The sequence below is a fragment of the Chiloscyllium plagiosum genome, chromosome 3, assembly GCF_004010195.1.
Source record: "Chiloscyllium plagiosum isolate BGI_BamShark_2017 chromosome 3, ASM401019v2, whole genome shotgun sequence".
In the NCBI taxonomy this organism is placed as follows: Eukaryota; Metazoa; Chordata; class Chondrichthyes; order Orectolobiformes; family Hemiscylliidae; genus Chiloscyllium; species Chiloscyllium plagiosum.
In genome coordinates, this window is record NC_057712.1 from 20,151,646 (window position 1) to 20,173,731 (window position 22,086).

The 22,086-nt window shown below is 41.0% G+C and overlaps 1 non-coding gene across 1 annotated transcript; it reads left to right on the forward strand.

The window, feature by feature from the left end:
* Positions 1 to 16,814: 16,814 nt before the first annotated feature.
* LOC122548709 lies at positions 16,815 to 16,923 on the forward strand. The gene has a single exon (XR_006311320.1). It is a non-coding gene; the product is annotated as a U6 spliceosomal RNA (small nuclear RNA).
* The last annotated feature ends 5,163 nt before the right edge of the window (positions 16,924 to 22,086 follow it).

Sequence of the window (22,086 nt, forward strand, 5' to 3'; positions counted from 1 at the left end):
AGATGATATACACAGGGAGGTGCTTTCTACATTTTAAAAATTACTTTGCAGAGAAAGCAATTGGGAGCTAGATTTCAATGGCTCTCTGTCAAACATTCTGTAGTAATAACGTTTTACGATGTTGGATTGAGGAAGAATTCTGAGAAGCACGATAGACAAGTTAGCTAATCAGTTTTAAACAGCAATTTATATCTACATTAGAGCTCAACTTAAATAATTAAGCAGTCAGTACATAATATATTAACTTGTGGTTATGTTAAACCTCTCAATACAATTCAAAATTCGATAATTTTGAATTGTTTATCATTTTGTCCTGTACAGTGCAGATACTTTTATTGAACTTCCTATTGTAATAGCACTATCTTCTGCACATCTTATTCTTCAGTTGGAAAAATAGATACAATATATGCTGAAATGGAGCTTAGATTTTTACTGTTTAAAACTGAATTAACAGACTGAACCTGGTAAGTTAAAAGCCACCAAGAACTATTTGCCAGGATTAGATAAGACCTTCGAGCTAAACCCTGAAGCATTGGTGGCAGATTTTGTGGAATTTTGGTCTGCTAAGAAACTATTTCCCATTAATTGTTGCCTGGTTGGATTGTATTTTTCAGAATCAAATATTTCATTCAATTTGCATGCAGTCATACATGAATAAACAGGTTGTGTTACATCAGTGTGTTACACTGAGCCAGTGTGGACATAAACAAATATTAAAATTGAAGTATAGATTGCAAAATCCACTTCAAATTATAATTTCATTCCAACAAATGAAATTAATTGAGTTGGCCAACAATATTTACTAGTTTAGAGGGGAGGCAATGGCCTATTGGTATCATTACTGGATTGTTAACCCAGAAATCCAGATAATGTTCCTGATATTGGGTTCAAATCCTGCCATGGCAGATGGTACAATTTGAATTCAATAAATATCTGGAATTAAGAGTTTAATGATGACCATGGATCTACTGTTGATTTTTGGGGAAATAAAATCCATCTGGCTCACTAATGTCCTTTAGGGAAGGAAATTGCTAGCCTTACCTGGTCAGGACTACATGTGACTCCAGACCCACAGCAATGTGGTTGACTCTTAACTGCCCAATGGGCAATAAATGCTGCCTAGCCAGTGACGCCCTCATACCATGAATGAATAAAGTAGAATATATTTTTAAATAATTAGTTCCGTATGTAATATTTGAATTAAAAGAGAATCACAATAATACCATTTGCCAGATTTGACCAAAGCAACCATTTTTAATTTTGCCACTTTTGGGACTTGCTGAAAATTATTTACAATTCCAAGGGCTGAATCTTAACAGAAATCGGCTATGTATCATTTTTGGCGAGTTTTGTGAAAGGTTTCTCTCTGAGTTAGAACGTTACTTCTCACATAATTGTCTCAAACTCACCTCATTAACCATGCACCAAGCCCTTCTAGCTTCCTGCTTGTCCCATTCTCCAAGTTGCATCAGGCAGAAATACTTATCACTGCAATATCCTGGAGTCCCTGGTGCCACATACATATCTAAAAGGGCTGATGTACATCTGGTCAATTGTTTTCAGTCTGGAGCTGCCCTGCACTATCCCTATGAACTGTCCCAGAAGTGGCAGATAAGGGTAAATTGGTGCTTGGCTTTGTGGCTAAACACTTGGAGATCCTGGTGGACAAGATGGTGCAGAAGAAAACTATCATTTTCATCCAGGATTAGTAGAGGAGACTTTTGTCACCAAGTCCATAGCCCAATGCATAGCAGTGCTGAAAGAAAATCAATGATCCTCTTTGCTCAATAACAGCAAGTACCATCATTTTCTCTCTGCAACCTCCCACTCACTCTATCTCTGCTACTGCACACATCTCCCACCCAGATTCATGCTCTACCACTCTCCCTATTCCCTTCCCTTCAATATCTTCCTTCATTTGCAACTCACTCCAACCCCCTGCCCCACACCCCTAACAGCACCACACCCTCTGTGTTGCCTAATCGGTCACTCAGAACATGTCACTATCTGAAGAAGGGCTCATGCCCGAAACGTTGATTCTCCTGCTCTTTTGATGCTGCCTGACCTGCTGCGCTTTTCCAGCAACACATTTTCAGCATGTCACTATCTTTCCCCCACCTACACCAGCACTAACAGCTGTGGCAGTCACTTTCATCTCACTAAGTCGCTGCCTTTTTTCCCTGTTCCAGGAGAAAATGATCCTCATTAGGGTTGAAAGAGCCAAGCTGGTGGTGTGATGCTAATAATCAGCTCCTTAACCCATACCACCTGTGCCTCTGCCCAGTAGAATGTAAACTTGATATTTGGCATTTTGAGTGTCAATCAACCACTCCAGACAGGAAATCCTAAATTGTAGAACACATTTCCCAAACTGTGCGATTGTGGGAAGAACAATTTGATTTAGGAGCAGCCATGAAGTCGAGACTTGGATTTTATTGTCTAGGATTGGCTACCTAACCCTGATAAATGCACAATCCAATCAGTTCTGTGGCCTGATTGCTGAGGCGTACAAAATGCTGGGTGCTTTAGTTGTTATTTGTGCCTGTATCTCAGCTGTTTGAACCCCTCCCCTGCTTACAACTCTTTCTCCTCTCTCGTCCTCCCTAAAGTTTCACTCTAGGGTCCCTGTACATGTGTGAATCCTTAAAATAGGATCATTTGGGAAGTTGTGCCTTGATGAGCTCCATTTTAGGCACCTATTTCCATGCTTTCAGTAAAATGGCATCCCTGTACTAAATGCAGGCTAAATCAAGAAATGTGAGTTCAGAACTTACCATAGCTACCTCAAAGGTTCTTCACTGCCTTATGAATCCAAGGGAAAACTTCCCCTTTGATTTATGTCCTAATGGAAGTAAACTTTGCCTGTACAGAAGAATCAATAGATGACTTTGCCTTTATGTTGTGGACTGTGTAAAAATATGGATATGCTTTCATAATATCTAACACAGAACAAAGTGAGAACACTTAACATAGCCAGAACCAATATGAACCCTGTATTATTTGATAACTAACATAACACAATAATACTAATACCACCATAGAGGATGAATTTAGTCTTTAAGTGTATAACATATAAGCTTAGAGTAGGCACCTTTACATTATTAAACGAATAGTGCAGTAATCATATAACATGGAGCTGAACGTACTGTGAACAGGGTGATTAACAGGCTTTTGATCACAACATGAATAGCTTAGAAAGAAATGACTGCAGTATAAACATTGTATTGGTTCCTTGAGAGTTGAGAGTGGTCTCAATTTTTTTTTTGGCTGAAGGGCACTTTTTCAAATGCATGAGTAACTAGAGACCTCCATCTATATTACAATTCTGTAGTTACTCATAAAGCCAACTGCTGCACGTAATGAGTGTTTAATTATGTTTTCATGTACCTGTTTCTCACTGCTGAGTTTGTCTATCATTGTTGTGACATGTGACAATCTCAGCAATCATTCTGCACTTCAAGCAAGACCTGTCCTTTCTTTCCAAAGCCCCAGCAAATGGGATTGCACAAACATCCATTGCTAGGGAAACAAAGGTGTAACGACATGAGGAAGTAAATGACCTGTTTCCATTGAATCTTTACAGTGTGGAAACAGGCCATTCGGTCCTCCAAGTCAACACCGGTCCACCGAACAGCATCCCACCCAGACCCATTCCCCGATCCTATCCCTGTAACTCTATATTTCCCATGGCTAATGCACCAAACCTACACATCCCTGAAAACTATGGGCAATTTAGCATGGCCAATCCACCTAACCTGCATGTCTTTGGTCTGGGGGAGGAAACCAAAGTAAATCCCGCAGACATGGGGAAAATATACAAACTCCGCAAGGACAGTTGCCTGAGGGTATAATCAAACCTGGGTCCCTGGTGAGGCAGCAGTGCTAACCATTGAGTCACCATGCCAACCCAAATGAAAACAGGCAATGGTGGCTCTTTTGGGAACCAGATTCCTCAAGGAGGCAAACTAGATGGGTGTTTGTTCCGGAAACTTATTTCTTAGTCAGCAGTTACATTACAGCTCCACCAGCTTCTCTGCTCACTTCCCACTAGGCAAGTGTTCAAAACAGTGTCTATATTTTCAAAATAAACACTAAAGTATGTTGCCAATATTGCAAGATGGAATACTGCATTCAATTCTGGTCGCCCTGCTACAAGAAAGATGCTGTTAAACTTGAAAGGGTTCAAAAAAGATTTACAGGAATGTTGCTGGGATTGAAGGGTTTGAACTAAGGGAGAGGCTGAATAGGTTTGGGCTATTTTCTCTGAAGTGTCAGAGGCTGAGGGGTGATCTTACATAGGTTTATAAAATCTTATCGGGCATGGATAGGGTAAACAACATAATCTTTTCCCCAGGTAGGGGAGCCCAAAACTAGAGGGCATAGGTTTCAAGGGAGAGGGGAAAGTTTTAAAAGGGGCCTAAAAGGCAACTTTTTCGTGTAAAGGGGGCTGCATGCATGGAATGAACTGTCCGATGAAGTGATGGAGGCTGGTAAATTAAAAACATTTATAAGGTACCGGGTTGTGTCCGTGAATTGGAAGGGTTTAGAAGGATATGGGCCAAATGTTGGCAAATGGGACGAGATTAATTTAGGATAACTGGTCGGTGCAGAGGGTTGGACTGATGGGTCTGTTTCCACGCTGTACATCTCTATGACTATATGAGCAATGATTTTTTTTTCAAATGTTCAATTGCATCTGTGGTTACATCCAGAAACTCAATTAGTAGAAGGTTATATGAAACTCAGTCAGTTTTAGTTTCCAAATTTCAGTTTTCTGCCTAAATATTGCACTTCAAGAATAATAGAATTGTCCCCTTTTGTTGATAAATACAGTGCATTTAACAATTTAAAATTGTTAACAAGCTATGCAAGCTTTGGTACCCATAACTGGTTGAAAATGTTTTCAAGTGATGAAGAATTGCAAAAAGAATTTAAAGCTATCGAGTCTTCACGAAATCAGAAAAAGGTTTTTCAACTCCGCTGTGAAATAACTGATATACTTCAGTGTGAAACAATTTCTTTTGAAGTCCTCAATTGATTTCTGAATGCAGCTTCACAAATAGACATGAATTCAGAGGTCTGGACTTCATTAGATTCAGAAGCGTCACAGCTATATTTAACATAGCATGTCATTTGAATCACATGCCTTTTGGAACAAGACCTTGGTACAACATAGCATGTGTGACCACTCCTTTTGGGTTTATGACGCTTGATTTTGCAGCAAAGTCACTCCAACTGGCTGTTGTGGGAACCGCATCATCTGTGGAAACAGCAACACTGGTGGAATTTTTCCATTTGAAATTAAAGTGTGAGTTTCATGGTGTTATTCATGCCATCCTTCCAGGGTGTGCTATTTCATGCAATCACACGGTTCTTACTTCATTATTTATGCAAATGGGATTCTGGACACTTAGTTATTGGTGGTAAGCACGATGGATGCTTTTGTCACTGCCAGCGCTTTCCAGCTTCCCAGGCTTTGGTGCTGTATTTTCAGATCAGCTGGACAGTAGTTTGGATGCTGCAAACCAGAAACTGCTCTGCACGTTGGGTGTTTATGTCTAATGTCTCAACAACATGGCTCAGATGAAAAATACACCCACTCCCCAATTCATGCAAAAAGCTCTCGAGGTGGATGAAGTGGTGAGAAGGTCAATATTCTTCCAGTTGACCACTACTCGCCCTCAGATATGCTCAGAGTAGGCAGAGATAGCAGTAAGGTTCAGTATTGTCCCCACCATAAAATGGGATGTCCATCAATATAGATAGAAGGTCAAACATCTCCTGTGTTCAGCACTGTCTGTTACCTCATACTCGAAAGTTCCACTTAACTCTGCTATTACACACCATCACACCAAGGGTGACGAGCCAGAACAATTGACCATTCAAGGGCTCCCAGCTATCTCATCCTCTACCATTACTAACCTTTCCTGTTCACTGCACTCCCTACTCACTTACTGGGGACACTTCATCCCTCTCCTCCTTGTGCATGATCAATAGCTGCTCTTCCATTCACTTCCTTCCCTTCGTCACATTTCAGGGAAAGCTCACACAACCAGGCTGAGAGGTCTACAGTAAATGGAGATGGTGACAGTGGTGGTGGGCTTGTGGTGTGTATGTTTGTGTATAAGATAATTGAGCTGATTGGGGAAGACCAGGACCACTCATAAGCTGATAGAGAGACCACCAGTCCGGTAAAAATCCATTGTGCTGTGTTCCTATCTATCACCAGTATCAAATCATTTTCCTTTACCAATGGGTTAGGCCAGATCACTGATTGCAAGATACAGCTGGTGCAGAGCTACTTTTTGTCGAGCTCTAGTGTAGGAATGAGCACTGTATATTGTTGGTTACGTTCCTTAATGCTATTGGCATAACACTATTAGTTTCTACTTGGTGCCATTTTTGTAAAAAAATACTTTAAGGGAGGACACCCAAATGGTAACTTTACTATTAAAACTAACTAATCTTCATGTATTACTGATATTGAATTTAAACTCTACCTTGGCAAATCAAACCTTATTTTTATGTTGACTTTAAGAGGGAAGTAGACTGGTTCTTGACTGAGGCAGAGATTGCATGATTATAGAATGTAAATCTTTCTGGAGAAAACACATGGTTGTATAGTTTCCTGGACTGGTTTGGAGTTTGGGGAGGAATTTTCCACTATTGGCCTTGTTTTTCCTTTCCAACAGAAGAGGTTACAGCATATTGGGGTGGCGTTGGTACAGTGGGAGACAGCTCTGTTGTCATCATAATACGCAAGCAGCTTTGATGAACAAACTGGTCTTCACCTGCTTGTCATCTCATGCGCTCAGAATTTGGGTAACATGCAAACACTAGAGGGAGCACTTACCAACATTTCAGCACCATCTTCACTTTTCTTGACAGAGCAAATTCTCACACCTTGTTTTACTTGGCAAGGGGCAGGGTGGTGTCATCCAAACAAAACAAGTGAAACAGTGTGAAGCTGAACGGTGTATCAGAAAATAGTGATTAGATAACACCCTGAGAAAAATTTAAAAGCTGAAAACTACAACCGTTAAGACTGAAAAAGGCCAAGAACATTTTTAAACAAGGGATTTTAAAAAATAATTAGCACCTTGTGATGAATTGTAATATTCACCTTTTTTTCTATACTTTCATGGGATGTGGGCGTTATTTGTTGTCCATCACGAAGCAGGCTTACTAGGCTGCTTTAACCTGTGCTTCAATCCAATACAGCTGCCTACACATTGAGATGCTGGTCTGGAGTATTATTTTTTCTTTGGGTGTGTGCAGGTGTTGGACACAGTGAAAAGCAAGTGTGTAAATCTTTATTTGCATTCCAAATAAAGGAAACACCCGAGTGGCTAGTGACAAGCAGTGATAAGCATCAAAGGGCAATGCTGCGTGATCAAACAGTGAAGGGGAGGGCAGGGATTAAATCAAAATAGAGTTGGAGGGGGAAATAATACACTCCACTCCCTGTGATGCCCATCTCTCCCTGAACAGCTCAAGCGAAATGGTAGACATTGCGGGCTCCTTTTCCAGACACATGGTCTGGAGATACTGCACTTTGGGTGTTTGCACATACTCTTATGACCAGATCCCAGCCAACGATCCCTTATGGTTCCAGATGGGATTCCCCAAATTATTATGTCAAACTGGGTGAGGTTATCCTCCTTATTCAATGCCATCCCCTTAGTCAGTCACGATGAGGTTAATTAAAAGAAAGGATAACCTTCCTGGAGAACAAATAAATTTGTTTTAAACATAGAATCCTATAGTGTGGAAACTGGCCCTTCCGCTCAACAAATCCACACCAACCCGCCAAAGAGTAACCCACCCAAACCCATTCCCTACATTTACCCTTTACTAATGCATCTAACCCACACATCCCTGAACACAATGGACAATTTAGCATTTCCCAATTCATCTAGCCTGCACATCTTTGGATTGTGGGAGGAAACCAGAGCACCCAGAGGAAACCCACGTAGACACAGGGAGAATGTGCAAACTCCACACTCCCGAGGCTGGATTCAAACCCAAGTTCCTGGTGCTGTGAGGCAGCAGTGCGAACCACTGTGCCACCATGTTGAAACTATTCATAGAGGCACACAGCATGGAAATAGACCATTTGGTCCAACTCCACGTCAACCAAGTTTCCCAAATTAAACTAGACCCACTTGCCTGCATTTGGCCAATATCCCCCTAACCTTTCTTATCCATGTATCAATCCAAATGTCTTTCAAATGTTGTAACTGTAACAGCATTTATCACATTTAAAATAATGATGGAAAAGGATAGATTAGATCTAAGAGTTGAAGTTCTAAATTGGAGAAAGGCCAACTTTGACGGTATTAGGCAAGAACTTTCGAAAGTTGATTAGGGGCAGATGTTCGCAGTTAAAGGGACGAATGGAAAATGGGAAGCTTTCAGAAATGAAATAACGAGAATCCAGAGAAAGTATATTCCTGTTACAGTGAAAGGAAAGGCTGGTAGGTATAAGGAATGCTGGATGACTAAAGAAACTGAGGGTTTGGTAAAGATAAAGAAGGAGGCATATGTCAGGTATAGATAGGGTAGATCAAGTGAATCCTTAGAAGAGTATAAAGGCAGTAGGTGTATACTTAATAGGGAAATCAGGAGGGCAAAAAGGGGACATGAGATAGCTTTGGCAAATAGAATTAAGGAGAATCCAAAGAGTTCTGCAAATACGTTAAGGACAAAAGGGTAACTAGGGAGAGAATAGGGCCCCTCAAAGATCAGCAAAGTGGCCTTTGTGTGGAGCTGCAGAAAATGAGGGAGATACGAAATGAGTACTTTGCATCAGTATTTACTGTGGAAAAGGATATAGAAGATACAGACTGTAGGGAAATGGATGGTGACATATTGCAAAATGCCCATATTACAAAGGAAGAAGTGCTGGATGTCTTGAAATGGGTAAAGGTGGATAAATCCCCAGGACCTGATCAGGTGTACCCTAGAACTCTGTGGGAAGCTAGTAGCCATTTGGATACAGAACTGGCTCAAAGGTAGAAGACAGAGGGTGGTGGTGGGGGGTTGTTTTTCAGACTGGAGGCCTGTGACCAGTGGAGTGCCACAAAGATCGGTGCTGGGTCCTCTACTTTTTGTCACTTACTTAAATAATTTGGATGTGAGCATAAGAGGTATAGTTAGTAAGTTTGCAGATGACACCAAATTTGGAGGTGTAGTGGACAGCGAAGAAGGTTACCTCAGATTACAACAGGATCTTGACCAGATGGGCCAATGGGCTGAGAAGTGGCAGATGGAGTTTAATTCAGATAAATGCGAGGTGCTGCATTTTGGTAAGGCAAATCTTATTAGGATTTTAACACTTAATGGTAAGGTCCTAGGAAGTGTTGCTGAACAAAGAGACCTTGGAATGCAGGTTCATAGCTCCTTGAAAGTGGAGTCACAGGTAGATAGAATAGTGAAGAAGGTGTTTGGTATGCTTTCCTTTATTGGTCAGAATATTAAATACAGGAGTTGGGAGGTCATGTTACGGCTGTACAGGACATTGGTGAGGCCACTGTTGGAATATTGCCTGCAATTCTGGTCTCCTTCCTATTGGAAGGATGTTGTGAAAATGAAAAGGTTCAGAAAAGATTTATAAGGACTTTGCCTTGGTTGGAGGGTTTGAGCTACAGGCAGAGGTTGAATGGGCTAGGACTGTTTTCCCTGGAGCATCGGAAGCTGAGGGGAGACCTTATAGAGGTTTATAAAATCATGAGGGGCATGGATATGGTAAAGAGACAAAGTCTTTTCCCTGGGGTCGGGGAGTCCAGATCTAGAGGGTTTGGGTTTAGGGTGAGAGGGGAAAGATATAAAAGAGACCTAAGTGGCAACTTTTTCACGCAGAGGGTGGTATGTGTATGGAATGGACTGCCAGAGGAAGTGGTGGAGACCAGTACCATTGTAACATTTAAAAGCCATCTGGATATGGGCCGGGTGCTGGCAGATGGGACTAGATTGTTTCGGGTTACCTGATCGGCATGGACGAGTTAGACCGAAGGGTCTGTTTCTGTGCATTTGTTAGACTCTATGACTTCACATACAATCCTGAGACTAAACTGTATACCATTTACTTTATTTTTGGGACCCACTTCTCATTTCTAATCTGTGTGTAAGTCTTTAAGTATTACTTCTCTTCACATTTAGTAAATAATAAACTCATTCTTTCCTTATTCCAGAAAGTCTGGTTAAATTAGCTCCAAAACACATTGTTGTTTGGTAGTATACAGAACTCGAATTTTGTTGAAAGAAGACAAACAGTTGAGGTTTTCAACTTACACTCATCAGGGTTGTGATACAAATAACAGACTTGACCAAAGGATATACAGTTTGAGAGGGGGTACTGATTGACCGGGCCATCATTGACCAGTTAACTGTCAGTCTTAATTCCCATAGGTTTTGACTGGTCAGGGTGTTGCCATGGGATTGCAGGACATGACCGCTTTCTTGAAACAGCTGCAAGATATGTGAATATTTCCTTTTCAAACTTTGAGATTACTCAACACAACCTGCTATTCACATCGCAGCTGAAAATATGTCTGCTCCTAAGACGTTCCACTATATGCATGAGCCTGAACTGATGACTGCTTTCAGGGCCTCATGTTAAATGCTGGTTTGTGATAATACAATTAATAATGAAGGAGTTTCATTTGAAGGAGAATCCTATCACAAATTTGTACATGCATCGTGCCTTTGCCATGAACAGAAATGATCATGGAGATAATCAATCACTGTCCCATTCCCATGGCAACACCCTATCCAATCAGAATCTACCTGCCTAGTCTGAGAGTTAAAATTGACAGGTAGCAGTTCTTGCTGGATCTCCAGGTCAATAGTGGCCCAACCAATCAGCACTGTCTTCTCATGCTGTACAAATTACAGTCCTTTTTATGAAGTCTCATGTCCTAGTTCTGATGAGTGCAAAGCAGCAGATGTGGTCTACATGGACTTTAATGAAGCTTTTTACAATGTTCTGCATGCTAGACTGATTAGTAAAGTTAGATCACATGGGATTCAGGGAGAGCTACTCAACTGGATACAAAATTGATTTAACGGTAGGAGATAGAGAGTGATAGTGAAGGATTTTTTTGGACTAGAGGCCTGTGACCAACCGTGTTCCGCAGGGATTGGTGCTGGGTCCATTGTTGTTTGTCATTATATAAACAATTTGGATGAGAATTTAGGACACATGGTTAGTAAGTTTGCAACTTACATCAACTTAGTGTATATAGTTGATAGTGAAGACGGTTGTCTAAGGCTACAAAAGGATCTTGATCATTTGGGCCAATGGGCTGAGGAGTGGCCAATGGAGTTTAATTTAGATAACTGAGGTATTGCAATTTGGTAAATGAACAAGGGCAGGACTTGTACAGTTAATGGTAGGGCCCTGGGTAGTGTTAGGAGAAAGCGAGGACTGCAGATGCAAGAGAGTCAGAGTCACAAACTGTGGCACTGGAAACACACAGTAGGTCAGGCAGCATCCAGGAAAATCCTAATGAAGGGCTTATGCCTGAAACATTGACTCTTCTGCTCCTTGGATGCTACATGACCTGCTGTGTTCTTCCAGCACCACACTTTTCGACCCTGCATAGTGTTGTAAAGCAGAGAGACCGAAGGGTTCAGGTACATAGTTCTTTGAAAATTAAGTTGCAGGTGGACAGGATGGTTAAGAAAGTCTTAAACATGCTTGCCCAGACTATTGAGTATAGGAGTTGAGACATCATGTTGAGGTTGTACAGAACATTGGCGAGGCCACTTTTGCAGTACCGAGTTCAATTCTGATCACCCTGCTATAGGAAGGATATTAAATTAGAGAAGGTTTAGAAAAGATTTACCAGGATGTTGCCATGACCTTTATCACTAGACCTTAACGGTTTGAGGGATGACCTTATAGAGGTTTATAAAATTATGAGGAGCATAGATAAAGTGCTCAAACTAGAGGGCATATATTTAGAAGGAGAAGAGAAGGATTTAAAAGGGACCTGATGGGCAACTTGTTCACACAGAGGGTGGTTCATATGTGGGATGAATTGCTCAAGGAAGTCATAGATTCACAGAGATGTACAGCATGGAAACAGACACTTCGGTCCAACCCGTCCATGCCGACCAGATATCCCAACCCAATCTAGTCCCACCTACCAGCTCCTGGCCCATATTCTTCTAAACCCTTCCTATTCATATACCCATCCAAATGCCTCTTAAATGTTGCAATTCCATAAATGTACCACCCTCTGTGTGAAAAAGTTGCCCGTAGGTCTCTTTTATATCTTTCCCCTCTCACCCTAAACCTATGCCCTCTAGTTCTGGACCTCACATTTATGCAGCACCTCACATTTATCTAAATTAAACTCCATCTGCCACTTCTCAGCCCATTGGCTCATCTGATCAAAATCCCATTGTAAACCAAGGTAACCTTCTTCGCTGTCCACTACAACTCCAATTTTGGTGTTATCTACAAACTTACTAACTATACCTCTTAAGCTCACATCCAAATCATTTATATTGAGCGTGTTCAGCGGAGATTCACACGGATGATCCCTGGAATGGTAGGTCTAACAAATGAGGAACGGCTGAGGATCCTGGGATTGTATTCATTGGAGTTTAGAAGATTAAGGGGAGATCTAATAGAAACTTACAAGATAATACATGGCTTGGAAAGGGTGGACGCTAGGAAATTGTTTCCATTAGGCGAGGAGACTAGGACCCGTGGACACAGCCTGAGAATCAGAGGGGGTAAATTCAGAACAGAAATGCGGAGACATTTCTTCAGCCAGAGAGTGGTGGGCCTGTGGAATTCATTGCCACAGAGTCCAGTGGAGGCTGGGACGCTAAATGTCTTCAAGGCAGAAATTGATAAATTCTTGATGTCACAAGGAATTAAGGGCGACGGGGAGAATGCGAGTAAGTGGAGTTGAAATGCCCATCAGCCATGATTGAATGACGAAGTGGACTCGATGGGCCGAATGGCCTTACTTCCGCTCCTATGTCTTATGGTCTTATATAAATGACAAAACGTAGTGGACCCAGCACTGATCCTTGTGGCACAGGCCTCCAGTCTGAAAAACAACCCCCCACCACTACCCTCTGTCTTCTACCTTTGAGCTAGTTCTGTATCTAAATGGCTAGTTCTGCCTATATTCCAGGAGATCTAACATTGCTAACCAGTCTCCCATGGGGAACCTTGTTGAATGCCTTACTGAAGTCCACATAGATTACATCCACCGCTCTGCCCTCATCAATCCTCTTTGTTACTTCTTCAAAAAACTCAATCAAGTTTGTGAGACATGATTTCCCACGCACAAAGCCATGTTGACTATCCCTAATTAGTCCTTGCCGTTCCAAATACATGTACATCCTGTCCTTCAAGATTCCCTCCAACAACTTGCCCACCACCGACATCAGGCTCACTGGTCTACAGGTTCCTGGCTTGTCCTTACCACTTTTCTTAAACAGTGGCACCACGTTAGCCAACCTCCGGTCTTCGAGTACCTCACCTGTGACTATCGATGATACAAATATCTCAGCAAGAGGCCCAGCAATCACTTCCCTAGCTTCCCACAGAGTTCTAGGGTACAGCTGGTCAGGTCAGGGGGATTTATCCACTTTTATGCATTTCAAGACATCCAGCATTTCCTTTCCTGTAATATGGACATTTTTCAAGATGTCACCATCTATTCCCCTACATTCTATATCATTCATGTCTTTTTCCACAGTAAATACTGATGCAAAATACTTGTTTAGTATCTCCCCGATTTTCTGCGGCTCCACACAAAGGCTGCCTTGCTGATCTTTGAGAGGCCCTATTCTCTTCCTACTTACCCTTTTATCCTTAATCTATTTGTAAAAGCCTTTTGGAATCTCCTTAACTCTATTTGCCAAAGCTATCCCATGTTTCCTTTTTGCCCTCCTGATTTCTCTTTTAAGTATACACTTACTGCCTTTATACTCTTCTAAGGATTCACTTGATCTATCCTGTCTATACCTTATATATGCTTCCTCCTTTATCTTTACCAAACCTTCAATTTCTTTAGTCATTCAGCATTCTCTATACCTACCAGCCTTTCCTTTTACCCTGACAGGAATATACTTTCTCTGGACTCCCGTTATTTCATTTCTGAAGGCTTCCCATTTTCCAGCCATCCCTTTACTTGCGAACATCTGCCCCCAGTCAGCTTTTGAAAGTTCTTGCTTGATACTGTCAAAAGTGGCCTTTCTCCAATTCAGAACTTCAACTTTTAGATCTGGTCTATCTTTTTCCATCACTATTTTAAAATTAATAGAATTACTCTCCCCCACTGACACCTCAGTCACCTGCCCTGCCTTATTTCCCATGAGTAGGTCAAGATTTGCACCTTCTCTAGTAGGTACATCCAATACTGAATCAGAAAGTTTTCTTGTATACACTTAACAAATTTCTCTCCACCTAAACCCTTAATACTATGACAGTCCCAGTCTTTGTTTGGAAAGTTAAAATCCCCTATCATAACCACCCTATTATTCTTACAGATATCTGAGATTTCCTTACAAATTTGTTTCTCATTTTCCCTCTGACTATTAGGGGGTCAATAATACAATCCCAACAAGGTGATCATCCCTTTCTTATTTCTCAGTTCCACCCAAATAACTTCCCTGGATGCATTTCCAGGAATATCCTCCCTCAGCACAGCTGTAATGCTATCCCTTATCAAAAATGCCACTCGCCCTCCTCTCTTGCCTCCCTTTCTGTCCTTCCTGTGGAATTTGTATCCTTGAACATTAAGCTGCCAGTCCTGTCCATCCCTAAGCCATGTGTCTGCAATTGCTATGATATCCCAGTCCCATGTTCCTAATTATATGTACTGGAAAGTTCCTGCTATGTTGAGCAATACCAGAAGCATAGACATTGGCAATTGAGCAGTCAATTTGGAGATTCTTGCTGAAATTCTTTTGTCTTGTTTCTTTATATTTGACAGTGTCTGGCTTATTGACTGGTTTCTGGCATTCAGGTTAACAAAGTATCTTTTCTTTTTAGTTGCAGTGCAATGATGCCTGATGGTCATCTTTAAGCTGTGTCCTTCAACATACATTAGTATATCAGTCCACTAATGCATACAGACCAGGGGTTGCAATTGACTTTAACCCCCCTTGTGTATATTACTGGAAGGCGAGAGCACATATCTTTCAATTCATATCATGTCTGGAATATTACTTTAAGAGAGGAATACTCTAAGAGAGAGTTTTCTTGCTGAGAGAAGGTAATTAGATAACCTTACATCATTGCCCTTCGAAATCTAGGTGCCTCTCTTTGAAGTTTCCTCAGCAGCTTATAAGGTGTGACATTCAGGGACTCATTCAGTGAATTCCACTCTGTGAAACTACATTTTTAGCTTGGCCTGGCTTGTAGAGTTTTTTTTGAAGAAGTCTTGCTTAAATTTCAATTTGTCCTTATGATTTTGATCAGTAACTTTACTCCTTTCAGTGTGACTCCCTCACTTTGTCTCCTATTGTAATACACCTTCATTTATACCTTTATGTGGTAGGTTATCAAATACAGCTGTCTAGTGCAGTGTCTCAGACCTCTCTCTCTTTCACTGCTCATTCTAGATTGGCGTCCACCCTCTCATTGATGTCAGATTCAGTTGTACCTTCATGATTTACTTGAATCTTACTATAATTAACAGGTCATTTCAGAGGATGGTTATGAATCAACCACATTGTTCACAATACAAGAAATGCAATTTTCTTTTTGTATCCTGTCCAGAAGTGCAAAATTTAAAAAGGACTTTTAAGATACAAGAACAGAACCGAAGCCTTTTACGAGCTTACATTTTAACAGTTGACATGCTATAAGAGAAAAGATTATTTCTAATGAGCAAGAGAACTGAACTTCTGACAGGCAGTGAAGATGTGCCAGCTATTATCTGGAAACAATGCTTTTTAAATTAACAGAAACATTTTTCTAATCAGTTGAAGAGTCAGTTAGAATCTCTACACTGTGGGAGCAGATCATTCAGCCCATCAAGTCCACGCCCACCCTCCCAAAGACTATCCCACCTCCTATGCTTTCCCTGTAACCCTGCATTTCCCATAGCTAAGCCATTTAACCTATACATTTTTGGACTGTGGGAGCAAACCACAGCACATGAAGGACACCCACGCAAAGGGAGACTGTGCAAACTCCACACAGACAGTCCCCCTAGGATGGAATCAAACTGGGGTACCTGGCATTATGAGGCAGCAGTGTTGACCACTGAGCCACCATGCCAACCCAAAAGCTATTATCTTTTAATTAGTGCACTGGAAAAGGAGCTGCAGGACACATATACCGAGGGTGTAAATTTGTAATGATTTTGAGGTGGAATCAGGAAGCATGGATTGAGTTGGGTAAATGGAGATAGTCATCTACAGGATGGAAGAAGAGGGGAGAGAGGAGCATGTCCTCAGGGGCTTCAAGTAGTTTGAGCCTGGATACCACATGCGCATTTCTAATACAGGACCGTATTCAGTGCAATGACCTATCATCATCAGTCATACATTTCATTGAACAATGGTAAAGAAGAAATTTTCGGAGTGTGTGTGGGGGAGGGTTGAGCAGATAAAGTTAGATGCTTAGCACAACTCACAAAGAAACCCTTTAAGCTGCAGTGGAAGTGTCTTTTTAAATTCAAATTGCTACCCTATTTTAAAGAATAACTAGCATCTAATTGATGCTTTCTTGAAAAACTTCCCACTTTCAAGTAATACAATATACACTGAGTTCAAGTACACTAGATATCCAAAGTCCCTCTGGCAGCTATTTTAAATTGGGAATTAGCTGATTTGTGTGAAATAGGTTAACATACAAATACTAAAGTTGGAACGATACAGAGAAGATTAGCATGGCCCCTCCACAAGGATGACTCATAAATTTGTGAAGTGTCCCACAGTTAGGTCCCTCTTGTGGTGCAGTGGTAGTGTCCCTACCCCTGGCCCAGGAGGCCTGGGTTCAGCTCCCAGCTGCTCCAGAAGTGTGTAATGATATCTCTGAATAGGTTGATTAGAAGAATAGGGTAAACAAAAATACAAATGATTTTCCAATTTCAGGCTTAATGACAAAAAACTAGCTTTTCATTTCCCACTATTTTTTCTTTGCAATGTTTAATAATATTAATAATTTTAAACTATTTTGGGGATGCGATAGCCTAGGGGCATTATTGCTAGTCAATTAATCTCGAAACCCAACTAATGTTCTGTGTGCTTGGATTCAAATTTAACCACGGCAGATGGCGGAATTTGAATTCAATAATAATCTGAAATTAAGAATCTATTAACGACCATGAGATGATTGTCAGGAAAAAAAAGCCCCATCTGGTTCACTAATGTCCTTCAGGGAACAAAATCTGCCATCCTTACTTGGTCTGGCCTACATGTGGTTCCAGACCCACAGTAATGTGGTTGACTCTTAATTGCCCTCAGAATTGGCGGAGTAAGCCACTCAGTTCAAAGGCAACTCGGGACAGGCATTAAATGCTGGCCAGCTGGCAATGCCCAAGTCCCACATGTGAATTTTAAAAAGCCAACAATTTGGCAAAAGCAGTGGTGTCCATCTACACAGCCGAGCTAAGATATATTAAATTCATCTAGTCCCATTTAGCCCATCATCACTCTAAACCCTTCCTATTCATAGACCTATCCAGCTGCATTTCAAACGGTGTAATTGTACCAACCTCCATCACTTCCTCTGGCAGCTCATTCCATACACGCACCACATTGTGTGTGAAAAAGTTCCCATTCAGGTCCTTTTTAAATCTTTCCCCTCTCACCCTAAACCTATACCCCCTACATTTAACTCCACCACCCTGAGGAAAAGACCTTGGGTATTCACCCTATCCATGCCCCTCATGATTTTATAAACCTCTATAAGGTCAACCCTCAGCCTACGACACTTCAAGGAAAACAGTCTCAGCTGATTTAGCCTCTCTCTATAGCTCATACCCTCCAACCCTGGCAAAATCCTCATAAATCTTTTCTGAAACCTTGCAAGTTTCACAAGGGTGGCACGGTGGCGCAGTGGTTAGCGCTGCTGCCTCACAGCGCCAGAGCCCCGGGTTCAATTCTCGCCTCAGGCGACTGACTGTGTGGAGTTTGCACATTCTCCCCGTGTCTGCCCGTAGTGTTAGGTAGGGGAGTAAATGTAGGGGTATGGGTGGGTTGCGCTTCGGCGGGGCGGTGTGGACTTGTTGGGCCGAAGGGCCTGTTTCCACACTGTAAGTAATCTAATCTAATCTAATCTAATCAAACTTCCTTCCTACAGCAGGGAGACCAGAATTGCACACAGTATTCCAAAAGTGGTCTAACCAATGTGCTATACAGCCATGACATGACCTCCCAACTCCTACATTCAATGCACTGACCAATAAAGGAAAGCATGCCAAATGTCTTCTTCACTATCCTATCTACCTTAGACTGCACTTTCAAGGAACTATGAACCTGCACCCCAAGGTCTTTTTGTTCAGCAGCACAGCACAGGACCTTATCATTAAGTGTTTAAGTCCTACCCTGATTTGCCTTTCCAAAATGCAGCACCTCACATTTATCTAAATTAAACTCTATCTGGCACTCTTCGACCCAATGACCCACCTGATCAAGGTCCTATTGTACTCTTTGCTGTCCACCACACCTCCAATTTTGGTGTCATCTATAAACCTACTAATCATACCTCTTATGTTCATAATGAAATTATTTGTATAAATGACAAAAAGCAGCGGACCCAGCACTGATCCTTATAGCACACCGCTGGTAACAGGCCTCCAATCTGAAAAGCAACCCTCCACCACCTGTCTCCTACCTTTGAGCCAGTTCTGTATCCAAATGGCTCATTCACCCTGTATTCCATGTGATCTAACCTTGCTAACCAGTCTACCATACGGAAACTTGTTGAATGCCTTACTGAAGTCCATATAGATCACATTCACCGCTCTAACGTCATCAATCCTCTATGTTATTTCTTCAAAGACTCAATTAAGTTATTGAGACATGATTTCCCACGCACAAAGCCATGTTGACTATCCCTAATTAGCCTTTGCCTTTCCAAATACATGTAAATCCTGTCCTTCAGGATCCTTAAAACAACTTGCCCACCACTGATGTCAGGCTCACCTGGCTTTTTGTTATCACCATGTTAGCCACCCTCCAGTCTTCTGGCACCAAACCTGTGGCTATTGGTAATACAAATATCTCAGCAAGGGGCCCAGTAACCACTTCCCTAGCTTCCCACAAAGTTCTAGGGTACACCTGATTAGGTCCCAGGGATTTGTCCAGGTTTATACATTTTAAGACAGCCAGCACCTCCACCTCTGTAATGCAGACATTTTTCAAGATATCTTTATGTATTTCCCCAAGTTCTCTAGCTTCCATATTGTTCTCCACAGTAAACACTGATGCAAGATACTCATTTAGTATCTTGCCCCTTGTCCTGCAGTTCCACACAAAGACCGCCTTGTTGATCTTTAAGGGGCCTTATTATCTATCTCGCTAGTTACTCTTCAGTCTTTAATGTATTTGTAGAATCCCTTTGGATTCTCCTTAGCCTTATTTGCCAAAGCTTTCGCATATTCCCTTTTGGTCCTCCTGATTTTTCTCAAATATACTTTTACTGTTTTTATAATCTTCTAGGGATTCACTTGATCTCTGCTGCTATACCTGACATATACTTTTTTTTTCTTGACCAAAACCTCAATTTCTCCCATCATCCAACATTCCCTACACCTACCAGCCTTGCCCATGTCCTGATCAAAATCTGGGTTGGTTGGTGTAGCATTACAAAGTCCAATTTTTTCTTTTCCTCAGCTGTGCCTCATGTTATTGAATACTGTTACAATTTTTCTGTTTTTAGATTGTATTTCCAGCATTTTCATTATTTCATCAACTGTGTTAAATCAAACACTACAGGTAAGTATAAAATAGACCAATACAAAAATGTCAACAATCACCGTTTATGGGTTGTCTACAGATTGTAATTATTATTTCTGAATAATATTTTCATCCTTGTGGCTTTATTATAGACTCAAAATGTTAGCTGTATTTGAATAGCATACTTCTTGTCCCAAGTTCTTTTGGAAGTTTTCATCCAACCATTGCCCTCTAACATTCAATGGCATTACCATCACTGAATGCCTCACTAACAATATCCTGGGGATTACTATTGACCAGAAACTGAACTGGACTAGCCACACAAATACAATGCTACAAGAGCAGGTCAGAGGGTAGGAATCCTGCAGCGAGTAACTTACCTCCTGACTCCCCAAAACCTGTCCCACCACCTACAAGGCACAAGTCAGGGAGTGTGATGGAATACTCCACATTTGCATGGATGAGTGCAGTTTCAAGCCTAGAAGTTCAATGCCATTCAGGACAAAACAACCCTTGGCATCACAACCACATTCAGTCCCTCCACCAATGATGCTTAGCACCAGTAGTGTGTACCATCAAAAAGATGCTCTGTCAAAATTCACCAATGATCCTTGGAATATACTTCCATACCCACAATCATTACCCATTTAGAATTAAGAGGGTAGCAAATGGGAACACCACCACTTGCAAACTCCCCTTTAAGCCACGCACCATCTTGACTTGGAAATAAATTGTCGTTCCTGCACAGGTTCTGGTCAAAATTCTGCAGTTTCCTCCTTTATGATATTGTGGGTCCATCTACAGCATGTGGACTGCAGCGGTTCAAGAAAGCAGCTTGCCACCACCTTTTCGAGGGCAATTAGATGGGCAATAAATGCTCATCCAGCCCACATGTGATGCCCACATCCCATGAATGAATAAAGAAACTTACCAACAATGAAAGTTGCACTTCCTTTACTGCATAAAATCAGGAGCAATATAAAGTATGCAGCTTTTGGTATGATTGAGGTCTAGGGACTCACTGAAATAGAATTTCATTATTGTTCAGCTGCAGCTAAACACAAGTGGAAAATGACCAAGACCTTGTTTCAGAACTGAGTGTACCACTGTTTCTATGTAGTGGAAACCCCTCAGAAATACTTGATCAAATTTGAAATGCAAAGGTATATAATTAAATTCAATTTTAGCAACACAAAGGAATAATGGGTACTTGCATTCTTTTATTTTAGAAAATGAGATACCAATTATATATTTTTTAAATGCAGGAATACGTTTAGTTATTTACATACAAGTTTCTTCCATGCTTAGCAATACATAGGACAGAGATAACAAGATCTTCAAACATATGAGATTAGGCAAATACTCTGCATTAGCATTCTAGGTTTTATCTACAGGCTCTGCTAACATTAACGGAGTTCACAGAAACATTTTAAGGCATTAATAACTGACCCCTTTAGATTACATACTTAGATTACAAAACTGGAAGGAGAGACCGGGTTTAAGTCACGTGGAAATATCTCAGAAAGGAGGAAAAATAAGCTGAAATTATTTATACATTCCTTATCGTTAATATAAAAAGACATTAAGACGCGCACAAAAAAAACATTGTTTTGCAACATCTCAGTACTAAACGACAGGCCACAAAGAAATCATTAAACATTCTCAAAACAAGCATTACTATTCTGCTACACTGATTATATAGAACTTAAATAAATGAAAAATGGGCAATTTCAACAATGTAAGATACGTCAATGTTTTTAAAAAGTACTGAGGCTAAATGATGTGGTTTGTCACAGACAACCTTTGTACTTATTTTCCCTAAAGTAATATTTATATTCGATTGTAAACAAAAAAAAATCCACGACAAATCAAATTGTTTATTACCTATGTGTACAGAAAATACGTTTAGCATAATGACTAAAGAAAACTCAGTAATGCCAGGGGCTTTATTTTGAAGTAAAGGCATAGTTAAGTACTTGGAGAGAGAGAGAAAAAGGGACAGGCAATATTGCTGATAAGCTTAGATGAAATAGACAGTTGAATTGAATGTCTGCTTGTGTTCTGCAAATTGTACGTCTGAAATAGGGACACAATTTCTGAGATCATATGTCCTTTTCAAGATAGGACATTTCCAGAGTAAATGCACACAGGTTTTGAGATCCTGCACAAGTTCCTCCAATAGGTTCCTTTGGTTCTCACTGT